Source organism: Xiphophorus hellerii, chromosome 17 (assembly GCF_003331165.1).
Source record: "Xiphophorus hellerii strain 12219 chromosome 17, Xiphophorus_hellerii-4.1, whole genome shotgun sequence".
Lineage (NCBI taxonomy): Eukaryota > Metazoa > Chordata > Actinopteri > Cyprinodontiformes > Poeciliidae > Xiphophorus > Xiphophorus hellerii.
The window spans coordinates 20,343,235-20,357,731 of NC_045688.1; positions in this window are offsets into that span (position 1 = coordinate 20,343,235).

A 14,497-nucleotide genomic window follows, 5' to 3' on the forward strand; every position below is an offset into this window, starting at 1 on the left:
TATGCTGAGTATGACTGTATCTATGATCAAGTTATGGTTATGGTTGGGGGGAGGGAGTTATTAAGCCAATGTGGTGCCCACCCCCCACTTTTCAAAAATGTTCGGGGGGGGGGGTTGGTCAGTAAGTTGTAAGGTCCCACCAAAACTTAGACCAAACCTATGCCCTTGCATACAAGAATAACATAACCTAAGACAACTAAAGAATAAAGCTAATTAGAAACACTATGAAGGTTGAAAATAAGGAAAGCAATAACAATACTAATAACACTCAATACCTCAAATAATAAAATCAAAAGGACCATGAAGGCCTAACCTAAAGAAAACTAAGACATAATGATAAATAAGGTCAAAACCAAGTCCAAAAACCCAGAGTCTTGACATGACGCAGTTTCAGTCTCATCCATAAGAAATAAAAATATGAGAACAAATTACAGCACACATTTGTTTGATTATTCCCTCCCCAATTCTGATATCTGCTACACATATTGGCAACCTGACAGATCCGTACATTCTTTGAGTAGAAATGTCATAAACAATGGTGTCAACACGTTAGGAAAACGTTGCTCTAACCCACGGGAGGGGCAACTCCAGGCCTCGAGGGCCGGTCTCCTGCAACTTTTAGATGCATCTCTACTTCAACACACCTGAGTCAAATAATGAGGTCATTAGCAGAACTCTGGAGAACTTGACTGCATTTAGGAGGTGATTCAGCTATTGGATTCATGTGTATTGGACCAGGGAGACATCTAAGTTGCAGGACACCGGCCCTCGAGGACCAAGATTGCCCACCCCTGCTCTAACCTGACCTCTTGTAACAAGTGATCTAGCATGTTACTATTTATAATCCACTAATCAAATTAAAGTTACTCCACGTCACTGTGTGTTACTATATTTTCATTTTATTTAATAAAAACATATTGTTGTTTTTCTCTTTTTCCTTGGAGAGTTATGTCTCATGTGTAACACCAGTGACACAAAAATGAACAGTAGAGGGACAAGAGAGATGCACATCTTCCAGCTGTTACGACTGGCTCAAGGTCATAACAAAAAAAAAAAGACCATGCAGGAGTTAAAGTTCAGAAAAAGGAGTATTTATTAACAAAAACAACAATGGATTGTGGATGTCAGTATCAGTGGTGTAATGCAAATGCTGGGATGTGTTGTATGAGCACATATGGAAATGTTGAGGTGCAAAAGGAGGGGAGCTGAGGCCAACAACAGCGCACCACAAGCGTCAAGAGCAGGCAGAGTGGACACCAAAGGAGACACAAAAGTGGAGACAGCCAGGCTTAAATACTCTGTGCTCCAAATCAACCGGACCAGCAACACCTGCAAAGGGGAAGAGCACAAACAGACAAAAGCACCTGCAACCCAGTCCACAAGCCTAGGGCCGTAACACTAGCTGATGGATTTTTCATTGAGTAATCAAGTTACTTATTCAAAATAACTATGCAGCCCCTGATAATAAATTAACTAGACTATATGTCATATGCGTGTATATGTTTTATAATCTCAAGGTTGCAAACTGCCTTAATTTGCAGTTTTCCACTTGCTCTTCAACAAAATGGCTTGAGTCTTTAATCAAGCATAATGACTGTCACTTTATCATTTGCCTCACAACAAGCAAGATAAATGCTCTGGTAGCACATACAAGCTAGCTACCAGACTCTGATATATTTCATTGCTCAAAATACATTTGATTATTGGACAGAAATGCATTTACATAAGTTGCCTGGCAATTGACCTGGTTCTGCCTCTTTCTAAAGTATAAAACAGATAGTAAAATAGAACTCAGCAGTTTTACACTCAATACAGCAGTTTGACCAACAAACGTAAAGTCTAAAAAACTGTTTTGTTCTTCTTGAACAACTCTCTACATCAATGCAACAGTTTGCCCTACAAAAATAAATAAAAGCGCCGTTGGGCGACCCTAGCTCAGCGCCGCTCTGTCCTATTGGCGACCGCGGGGGTTCCAGTACCGCCACCCGCTCGCCACTGCAGACGCTCTCGCGCAGTTCCCGTGCCCGTCCGCCAGGCGACAGACGTCGATGCGTTCGGCAGCGCTCCCCGACGACATACAAAAAATCTGGTGCAGATCAGCTGATGTAGCAAGGAGATATAGCTGATGGGTTAACCTAGGGGGCGCAGTCAAATTACAATTTAATGCTATTGGGCTCCTTAGAGGTTCACAAAAGTCAATCATAGAAAGGTTGGTGAAAATCCGATGATGCAGGTATGATGTATAGACGACCTATGTTTCACCATCGATCTCCTTGTCATTGGTGGAGTGAAAATGACCCCAACTGGCGAATTACTGATGTAGTTATTCATCATCTTTTTGTCAGTTTGTTGTTACAGTGATTTCTCTGTCTTATGCAAGTTATTTCTCGTTGCAGAGAAACAAGCTCAGGGTTCCCATTAGTCGTTATCGTGAGTTAAAATTTTCACGAAAGTAAAATGTTCGTTTTTGTGGCGCATCTGTATCTTATTTTGAAGGGATATGTAAACGTTACCATAGCGACCAGAGTCTGAGAGCGTTAACTATGGACGAGATGAGAGGAGTGGAGCTTGTGAGTTTTAGGTCTGGTTCACACAGCACGATTTAAGGATTGTCAGTCGATTTTCCAAACCTCTGTGACCACACACGACACGAGCCGGTAAAAGTCCAACAGGTTCGATCGGTTCGTGAGTCCAGCCACACGGAAGGAACAACACACCACACACGAACCGATTCCACTCACCAACCAAAAGAAGAAAAGATTTTCCCCCCATCCCCTCGGGCGCAGAAAAGATTTTCTTCTTTTCGAAAGAAGAAAAGATTTTCTTCTGGAAAAGAAGAAAATCTTTTCTTCTTTCGTAAAAGTAAAACCCCCAACATACCATACCTGAATTTAGAATAATCAAACACGGATGACGATGTAGAAACAGTAGTGATAGTTTGTGGACTCATTTTAAGCGATGAAAAACGAAACAAAAAGAAAAGGCGTTTGATAAAAGACAGAGGGAGCAGCCGCTCTATTTGCTGCACTATGATTTGGAGTTGAGTTATTTTTTAGTAGTTAACATTTTTAACTGAATAAACATAACCACATATAGTAAACATATATAAAAATGACCTTTACATATAGTAATAAACATTTCCACATATCACCTCCGATGTCCACCGGACTCTCAGTTGCCATGTCAGCTGTTTGGGATTCCCCTCCGTTTTTACGTCACAGTGCTTTCTGATTGGCTACCTGTCACATTCAACAGGCTGCGTTCTCCTCCCAGTCGGGGAAAACTCCACAGGCTGCGAGGAATCGGGCCAAGACAATGGCCACCACCAAGTAACACACCAACCACTGCAGGACGTTGTAAGATTGTTGTAAAGAGAATATCGGAGCAAAACGGAAAAAAAGGCTTTAGCGGGAACATCAAAATGCAGAAGCATTATCTGACGGTTCTTGTCCCCTCCCCCCATCCCCTCGGGCGCAGCAAAATTGCCAAGTCTTGACCGGTCCGCGTTAATAAAAAGGTTGCGGACCACTGCTCTAACCCACAAAACACAATTAGTAAAAGAACAGAAAACATATAACAGTGTGTATTTACATAATTATCATGTTAACATGGCCTATGTCCCACAGATGCAATGTTCTGTATTTCATGGGCTGCTTTGATGTTGTTTAAGTTTTTGGGAGAATGTATGTGTATCTGAACAGCTGGATTAATGCTTTATCTGGTCACTTATGTTGATATTAGCTGTATTGAGTTTTCAGCAGCGCTCCCTGGTGAAGCACGCAACATCTTGTGCAGATCAATTGATGTAGTGAAGAGATATAGCTGATGGAATAACCTAGGGAGCACAGTTCAGTCAAATTCCAATTTAATGCTATTGGGCTCTTTAGAGGTGAACAAAGGTCTTACACATCCAGTTTGGTGCCAATCGGCCGGTGCATGTGTGATTTAGAGATGACCGTATGCTTATGGTGAGGGATTGAAATTTGCCATTTGGCCACACCCACATGGTTCAGCCAGCAGCCAGCATTGACAGAGTTCATCATGTCATTTTGTGTCAATTGGCACAGGTTTAAATCCATAGAAATAATAAAGTAAAAGTAAGACATACATACAGACTTCCTGTTGAAAGTGGACGGGGCTAAGGTGATGTCATCAGTTGAACATGACAATGTGATCAGGACTGGTCTGTAGAGAGACATAGGAAGTCTGATGCAGCTTTGACCTTGCATGTGGAAGTTATTGACCCTTGATGTTTCATGGCAAATAGTCAAAGTTTGACACTTAGTCACGCCCACATGCTTTGATGTACGAGAAATCCTTTGATAACTTTTGACCTTCAATGCCTCAAGACTGTGCTGAGTGATTCTGGAGTCTGTATCTGAAAAACTGTAGGACAAGTTCGATCAGATATGACGTCTATAAAACAGAGAAAATGACGGCCATGATCCAAAATTGCTGACTTCCTGTTGGGTTTAGACCATGGCTCCATGAAACTTTTTTGTAGGGGCTGACAAGATACACATGTGCACCAAGTTTCATAATTGTAGGTAAAGCTGATCATTTAAAATATTCCAGGGGATGCTATAGAGAAATTAGGCCACGCCCACCAAAGATTGTTATGAATTTCTGTCAGCGGGTGGATAAGGATCCATCCTAGTGAGTTTGGTGCAGCTGGGCTCAAAACTGTGGAATTTAGAGCCAAAAGTATGACAACGGCGTTACAGGTCACTTCTCCACACCGCCACGCCCACCTACTTTATTGATACCAGTCACATCACACCAGCATGTCTTCGGTCTCTGGACTCAGTTTCATGTTGATTAGGTCAAAGAGGTCAAATAGAGACCATTCAGAGTAAAGCATGACACTTCCTGTTCTCAGGTGACGTGACTTAAATGATGTCCATCATTTGACCATTGGGTATTGTAGGTCACCTGATGATGATCAATCACTGAAAGTTTGGTGCCTCTGTAAGTTTTTGTGTAGGACATACAACAGTTTTGTGTTTCATGGCGAGTAGGTGAACTTTGACCCCTGATAATACCCCTTCAGCATGCACGAAAACTCACCGTTTTGATAACGTTTAATCAGCCTTGCCTTATGAACAAATTAACCAAGTTTGAAGCTGATTAATTGAAATCCCTAGGAGGAATTTGATCAAATGTGAAGGCTGTAAACGACCAAAATGGGGTCAAAATCGGAACTTCAATACAAAATGGCCGACTTCCTGTTTGACTTGTGTGGAGCAATAAAATTGTAATCATCAAGTATATTCATGCTTTGAGTGAATTTTATATTTTGAATAATGTAATCACACTTTTTTAATATCAAAGGCTTCATATTGTTACATTGCGTTAAACCCTTTAGAAACTTGTATTCTCATTATAGTTTGAAATGTGCCAGCTAAAGATAAGATGAATAACCTTGTTTGCATGCAACAGTTAATTAAGGAGCACAAATTATGCTGGAACAGGATGTAGCCGTATGGAATGTTCTAACAAGCAGAAGTTTCTGGAAGAAATGTGTAACATCTAGTACTAACAAGAAAAGACAACTCCTTAAATGATTAGCAGCCAAGAGTGGAGCGTTTTATGTAGGAAAGGACTTGACAGGTATAGTTTGTGTGTATGGGAATAGTTGGAGGGGTTCGCAATGTCTCAGGGTGCGAGGATGAGAGATAAAAGTATGAAGTCCTCACTCTCACACTTAGACATGACCTCCTCTTGCAGGGACTTATTGCTGTTCGTGTTTGTGGGTGAGTTGTGTCTCCATTTGGCCAAATGAATTGATTTAATAAATGTCTTGTGAGTGATTTTACATTATGGTTTGTGGCTTATTTTTGTGTCTTGCCTGAAATATCTAAGATCCGGGTAGAGAGAGACATGTTTTTGAAGCGATGGTTGTTTCTGTCTTTCAACACTTGCCCTATGACATTAATTGCATTTTCTGTGCATCTTTGGGAGTTCTACAAGTGTACCAAATTTCATGTTTCTACGATGAAGTAAGGTCATAGCAGAGGGTATTTTGAAATTGCTAGGTGACGCTGTTATGCCGTTTCTTGCGCGATTTTTGCGACGACCGTAAAATACGTGAATTTCACACAGGCTGTATGCGACCGCCAAGTTTGGTGAGTGTTTGAATATGATAAAGCCCCCAAAAAGCCAATTCATTTGGGAAAAGAAAAATAAGAAACAGTACGATTACATTACAATAGGCCTTCGCAGCGCTCCGCTACTCGGGCCTAATGATACTTTTCATATGTGACAGACACCTTAGCTCCTCACTGATAACTCAGTCTCACTTTAAGCCTGTTGAGGAGGCCTGTTTGTGCCCCTCAACCCTAATATTTAGCTAAATATAATAATTTAGCAAAATAAATGAGTCTGGCTGCCCTCAGTCTAATAATGACTGAGAGGATTCTCAGTTTCTCTGTCTCCATGTTGTTAAGACACCGGATCGATGGTGAGGAGGAAGGGGCGGATCTGCGCCTTCTGTCACATTATAGGCAAGAATATATTTTTTCCCAACATACACTTGTTTGGTACAAATCCACTCTCTCTCTCACTCTCAATACAAACTTAGGTCTGATGTTGAAGTTAAAAAAAACAGTTTCTATTTATTTTTTCATAATTGTCTTCGCAATAGCAGCAAAAAAAAAGAGAATAAAAATAACATTAAAAAAAACCCTCCTCGCCCCTAAACACAGAAATGGTTTGGCCGAAGAGAAAATTTCCGACTTTAATTTTATCAGGTTGCCCCAGTGCTGGACTAAATGCCTAGTTCGCTACAGGCAACTTGAGTCAGTCCCACCAACAGATATAAATAATGTCTGTCTTTATATCAGTTATCCTGATATAAAGACAGACATTCTTATTTCATATATCCTGATATAAAGAAACCTTCGCACCCTGCAGACGGGATCTGGGCTGGAGGTGAGCGGCTGTGGATAGAAGTTACTGTAGAACCTCAATCTGCTAAAGAAAAGCTTCGGCCCATAGCATTTGTGTTGGAAACGGGTTTTGGCTCTTTGTGGGGATTTCCTGTTTGTCTGCTGCTTCCCTCGTCATTCACTAGATGGTGCCAAGAGGCTGCATTTACCTGGAGGAGTGCCTGCTGTCTGGTTTCAGCGCATCTGTGATCAATCACCTCGTCATCTAAGAGTATATGAGGGTCCGTTTAGGACAAAAACTATGTTTTGTCTCACACACTACTAAAGACTCATACACACACACAAAATATTAAAATTGCACATATATACTATTAAAATGTCACACACACATACAATCTTTCTTTCTCACACACACAAAATACTAAAATTGCGCATATTCGCTAATAAAATATCAAAAAAAAATTTCTCACATGCATACATAAAAAACTAAGATTGCACATATAAACTAATAAAATATTGCACCCACGTTTATTTTTTTTTCTCTCTCACACACACACAAAACTAAAATTGCACATATGCACTACTAAAATATCACACACACACGCATACACACAAAGCATACAAACATACTATTCTGAATGATAGGTAGAAAATGTATGTGTGTGTGTGAACTAACACCAGGCTGATTGAATGGCCGAGCCAGCATACCTAGCCGGGCCCCATATGGCCCACCTAGGTAGACAATATGGGGCAGACAATATCATGCTGAATCGGTCATGCTGAAGGATGTTGCAGGCAGCAGACCGCTCTCCACGGCGTCTCCAGACTCTGTCACGTCTGTCACATGTGCTCAGTGTGAACCTGCTTTCATCTGTGAAAAGCACAAGGCGCCAGTGGCGAATTTGCCAATCCTGGTGTTCTCTGGCAAATGCCAAGCGTCCTGCACGGTGTTGGGCTGTGAGCACAACCCCCATCTGTGGACGTCGGGCCCTCATACTATCCTCATGGAGTCGGTTTCTAACCGTTTGTGCAGACACATGCACATTTGTGGCCTGCTGGAGGTCATTTTGCAGGGCTCTGGCAGTGCTCCTCCTGTTCCTTCTTGCACAAAGGCGGAGGTAGCGGTCCTGCTGCTGGGTTGTTGCCCTCCTACGGCCTCCTCCCTGTCTCCTGGTGTACTGGCCTGTCTCCTGGTAGCGCCTCCAGCCTCTGGACACTACGCTGACAGACACAGCAAACCTTCTTGCCACAGCTCGCATTGATGTGCCATCCTGGATGAGCTGCACTACCTGAGCCACTTGTGTGGGTTGTGGAGTCCGTCTCGCCGTGGAGAGCGGTCTACTGCCTGCAACATCCTTCAGCATGACCGGTTTGGCAGTGGGTCAGTAATGGTGTGGGGTGGCATTTCTTTGGAGGGCCGCACAGCCCTCCATGTGCTCACCAGAGGTAGCCTGACTGCCATTAGGTACCGAGATGAGATCCTCAGACCCCTTGTGAGACCATATGCTGGTGCAGTTGGCCCTGGGTTCCTCCTAATGCAGGACAATGCTAGACCTCATGTGGCTGGAGTGTGTCAGCAGTTCCTGCAAGATGAAGGCATTGAAGCTATGGACTGGCCAGCCCGTTCCCCAGACCTGAATCCGATTGAGCACATCTGGGACATCATGTCTCGCTCCATCCACCAACGTCACGTTCCACCACAGACTGTCCAGGAGTTGGCGGATGCTTTAGTCCAGGTCTGGGAGGAGATCCCTCAGGAGACCATCCGCCACCTCATCAGGAGCATGCCCAGGCGTTGTAGGGAGGTCATAGAGGCACGTGGAGGCCACACACAATACTGAGCCTCATTTTGACTTGTTTTAAGGACATTACATTAAAGTTGGATCAGCGTGTAGTGTTATTTCACTTTAATTTTGTGTGTGGCTCCAAATCCAGGCCTCCATTGGTTAATAAATTTGATTTCCATTGATGATTTTTGTGTGATTTTGTTGTCAGCACATTCAACTTTGTACAGAACAAAGTATTCAATGAGAATATTTCTTTCATTCAGATCTAGGATGTGTTATTTGAGTGTTCCCTTTATTTTTTTGAGCAGTGTATATATATATATATATATATATATATATATATATATATATATATATATATATATATATATATATATATTACAGGGGTTGGACAATGAAACTGAAACACCTCTCAATTTAGTGTGGGAGGTTTCATGGCTAAATTGGACCAGTCTGGTGGCCAATCTTGGTGGCTTGGTGGCCCCAAAGAATGTATATACTGTATATGTATATATATAGTACAGACCAAAAGTTTGGACACAACTGTGTGTCCAAACTTTTGGTCTGTATTCAGTACTGACCAAATGTTTGTACACACCTTCTCATTGAATTCAATTAGAAAGTGTGTCCAAACTTTTGGTCTGTACTGTATATATATATGTATATATATATTACAGTATATATATATAAATAAAAACCAGCATGCATCGTGTCTATATATAGTACAGACCAAAAGTTTGGACACACCTTTCTAATTCAATGGGTTTTCTTTATTTTCATGACTATTTATAAGGCAAGAAATCCCACTTATTAACCTGACAGGGCACACCTATGAAGTGAAAACCATTTCAGGTGACGACCTCTTGAAGCTCATCAAGAAAATGCAGAGTGTGTGCAAAGCAGTAATCACAGCAAAAGGTTGCTACTTTGGAGAAACTAGAATATAAGGGCTATTTTCAGTTGTTTTACACTTTTTTGTTTAGTGCATATTTCCACATGTGTTATTCATAGTTTTGATGCCTTCAGTGTGAATCTACAATGTCAATAGTCATGAAAATAAAAGAAACTCATTGAATTAAAAGGTGTGTCCAAACTTTTGGTCTGTACTGTATATATAGATATATTTATAAATATCTACAGATATATACTGTATATACATATACATATATATTTACATACACACACCTATATAGATCTTTCAGAATACCTTTTTTCAAACATTTTTAAGAATAACCTTCATGCCACATGCATGCTTAAACTTAGAAAGCTCTCATCTTGAAAGACCTGCCCACCAGAGTTTGAACTGACAGCCTCCCTAGTCGTTCCAACTTTCCTATTTCCACCTCTGTCACAGGCTCCAGTAAACCACTTTGAGATTGCCTTTTCCATATCTTCCTGTGATTCTGTAGATGGATCTATTTCTTTAAAGTGCCCCTAAAATAACAAGCAAAGGTAGAAATTGTATTAGTGTTTTACTTTAGTACAATGTAACATTCATGAGATTTGCATCGCCCCCTTCATGGGGCAAAAATGCTTGCAGAGATCTGCCATAATCAAAAGCACTCTTGAGTCATTATTATGATGTACAGAAACTATATTCTTATTGTAAATTTAAAATATATCCATCTATATACGTATATCAACTACTGGCATAAGAAAGGTTTTATCATGGTTTTGTAGAGTTATTTTGTTAATATTGTTTGAAAAACAAACAATATTACCTTCAAATTTTGTCATCCATCAAAACTTTTTAAATTCTCAACACAGTGAAAGAAAACTATGCAAATAAAACCAAAAATTGAAGTCTCAGTATTTAACCCTTTTAACCTAAAAGATTACTAAAAATAACAAACAAAAGGCTCATAACAACCAAAATAAATTAACATATGTTTAAGAAAGAAAAGTGGAAAAAAATTTACTCTGACCATAAAAACTGATATTTACCATACACAACTTCAAAGAAACGCGGGTCCCAGAGCTTGTGTTTCCAATGTCGTCCAAAAAGGTTGAACTGGACTGCCAATTTATGGGACATGAGGAGTCGCACAGCTGGACGCTCCTCTAATTTCTGTAACCATGGCAACCTTAAGTATAATGACAATAACAAGACAACATTTTGAAATCAGAATACATGATACATTTTGTTTTTATTAATCGGTTTGTTATTATTTCACACTTGTATGCTTAATTTTACTGATGTATTAATCTACCTTTTTCAAATTGTCAAAAGGTGATCTTCACAGGTTGATGCTCTTGAAGTCTGCAAAAATGTATATTAGTGCAGTTAATATGCAGTTAACAACGGACTGCTGAAGAAAATACGTTGGATTTTGAAACAGCATATCCATCCGCAGTTAACAATTTTACGTTTTCCAAGAAACACAAGATTAATTTTGAGAGTGCTACATCGGTTTAACAAATGTGTTCTCCGGATCTTCCGCCTCTCGTCGCTGCTCCGGATCTTCCGCCTCTCGTCGCTGCTCCCGCTCCAGCGTCTGCCGGCTCTCCTGCCGGCTTTCCCGAGCCTCCAGTCCCCGCTCCTGAGACTGCACCAGCCGTTGTTCCCGTGGTGATGGGATTCCAGGCGGCCCGCCTGGCTCCGGGCCGACAGGCGGCGCAGTTAGTGGCCTTTCCCGCCCCAGTTAGTGGGTTCTCAGCCCCAGTTAATGGGTTCTCGGCCCCAGTTAGTGAGTTCTCGGCCCCAGTTAGTGGGTTCTCTGCTCTACCAAAGCTTCCCAGTGTTCCTCCAGAGCTTCCCAGTGTTCCTCCAGAGCTCCCTAGTTCTGTCCCTCCTCCCAAGACCCCGCCTCTTAGTATTCCTCGTCGCCGCCACCTCCGGGCGGCCCCCGAGACTCGTCGCCGCCGCCTCCGTGTGGCCCCCGAGACTCTTCGTCGCCGCTTTCAGGCAGCCCTCGAGGCTCTTCGTCGCCGCCTCCGTGCGGCTGCAGAGACTCTTCGTCGCCACCTCCAGCGCCACGGACGGCCGCCGGACCACCTCCGTGGTTCCCGCCTCCAGCGGCGCAGACACCCGCCGAACCTTCCCCGTGGGTTCCGCCTCCTGTGCTTCCGCCCACCCTGGTGGGTTGTTTTTTGTTTTTTTTGGACTCTTGACTCGTTCCCTGTGTTTCCGCACACCCTGATGGGTTGTTTTTTGTTTTGGACTCTGGCCCCCCGTCCGGCTCCCCTCCGCCCACCCTATAATGATTTTTTTTTTGTTTTTGGGCGTCTTGGAGCCGCCCTTGAGGGGGGGGTACTGTTGTGATCTGTGTTTTTCTGTGTGTTTATTTTGAGTTTCCTATGTATCTGTGTCTCCGTGTTGTCCTGTCTCCCTTTGATTAGTTCCCAGGTGTTTCTCATTCCTTGATTACCTCCTGTGTATTTAGTGTCACCTGCGTGTCTGTGTCTTTGTCAGGTCCTCATCTCATTTGGTTTCTAGTCTGTTGTCTGTGTACCCAGTCCGTCGTCTCGTCCGTTTGTGTAACGGTTGCTACCGGCGTCGAGCCCTGGCTTCCGCTCAGCCGGTCTGCCCGTTGTTTTGGACCATGTTGGACTGTGTTGTTTTGGACATTCATTATTAAAAATCATTTATTTATTGCATCCTGGGTCTACAGCGTCTGCCTCACCACCTCTACACCGCACTTTATGACAGCTACAGGTTTAGATCTGTGGTCTGTGTTACACACAGACCACTATTTCTAGGGGCCCCTGAGAGTCTGGAGGCCCCTGAGTGTCTGAAGGCCCCTGAGTGTCTGGAGGCCCCGGAGTGTCTGGAGGCCCCTGAATGTCTGGAGGCCCCTGAGTGTCTGGAGGCCCCTGAATGTCTGGAGGCCCCTGAATGTTTGGAGGCCCCTGAATGGCCCCTACCAGCAGCTATTGAGTTTTCTTTGCCTTGATATCCCAGTCTTATAATTCTAGATCTCAGAGGTTTAACATCAAACTATTATATAGAGTTAACCCCTTTGAGCTTTTTGGATCTATAAATCAGTCTGCAGCCAGGTTGTTCTAGAGGTTAAATAGAGCGACCACAGCGACCACTGTCTAAGAAAAGCACAACACATCACAAAAGACACTTCTCACCCCGGACATTCTCTGTTTACACTGCTGCCTTCAGGCAGAAGATACAGAGCAACCAGAACAAGAACCAACCGTCTCAGAGACAGTTTCTACCCGATAGCAATAATAAAACTAAATACAATAAAAAACAACCATTAATCATCATAAATGATGTATGTGAGAATGTGGCTGTTCTTATTTATTTGTTTTATTTGTTTTTTCCAGTTATTTGTTAATTCTTACATTGTGTGTGAATTGTGAGACAGTTATTTTTTGTTTTTAAGCATATGCACTGACTGATGGCACCTTTTAAATTTCGTTGTTCTTGTGACAATGACAATAAAGACCTATCTATCTATCTATCTATCTATCTATCTATCTATCTATCTATCTATCTATCTATCTATCTATCTATCTATTAGGGCTTAATATGTAAAATGGCAGCAATTTTACTTATTTCATTACTTCATAACCAGAGACTTTCTCTCCTCTGGTCTATTTAACAGCTACAGTCTCAGATCAACTCAGCCGTCCAGGACTGTCAGCAGCAGAAACAGAAACTTTATACTTGTTGGGGAAAATATAGACTACGTTTGCTTTGCATTTCCCCGCATGATGGCAATGATAGGATCCAATTAGATTCTTGATTAATATGGGTTGTTGCTATGTTGTAGTATGGAGTTTTTGTTCAATGTGCCCCTTTTTTAAATTTGAGCCCCTGCCCCTCCATAGGTCTCTGCACGGCCCTGCATGTTGGGCCCATTATATTGAAACCACAAGAGCCCCATAAAGAGTTTACCATTTCTGTCCCATTCCCAGTTAGCCCACATAAAAAAGGACAAGGGCCTACATATCCATGCCCAGGTCCAACCCATGTACGGTCAGCCCATGCTTATGTCATGTGGGTTCAATGTGGTCAGCCCACATGGGCTTCTCATGTTGGGCCCATGATACTGAAACCACATGGGTCCCACATAGGGTTGCCCATTTCTGTCCCATTTCCAGTTAGCCCACATTACTGCTGAACAGGGCCAATACATTTAGCCCAAATTGGCCAGCCCATATGGGTTACATTTTAGGTTAACTATATGGGTCCCATGCAGTTAGCCCAGATAAAACCCATGCCCACTCATAACCCATGTAGCTCACAACAAACCCAAGTGGGGCCCACACATGCATGCTGGCTGGGGGGGATGAGACTTGTATTTTTCTGTGTGAGAGATTCGTATTTGTGAGAGACTAATTTTTTGTATGCGTGAGAGTTGTCACGGAAGAGGCGGGGCATAATTTGGAGATCAGATCATGCGTACGTTGATACCACAGTGAAGTTAGCTTCAAGTTGGATCCGATTTATGAACGCTAATTTCAGCCAGCCGTTCTCTGCCGCTCCCTTCTCAAGCGCTCGGAGGTTCACTCAGGGCTCTAACGCCCCTTACTCCGGCTCACTTAGAGCCTAAGTGAACCTCCGAGCGCTTGAGGAGGGAGCGGAGCTCTAAAGCCGGAGTAAGGCAAAAATGAGTCTCTCACACAGAAAAATACAAGTCTCATTCCCATTCATTCATTCATTCATTCATTCATTCAGCCTAGTGTTAGTTCACCCCCCCCCCCCACACACACACGCACCACGCCCCACCCCCCTCCCCCCCCAACCACACACACATACATTTTCGACCTATCATTCAGAATAGTATGTCTGTATGCTTTGTGTGTATGTGTATGATATTTTAGTAGTGTATATGTGCATTTTTAGTATTTTGTGTACGCGTGTGA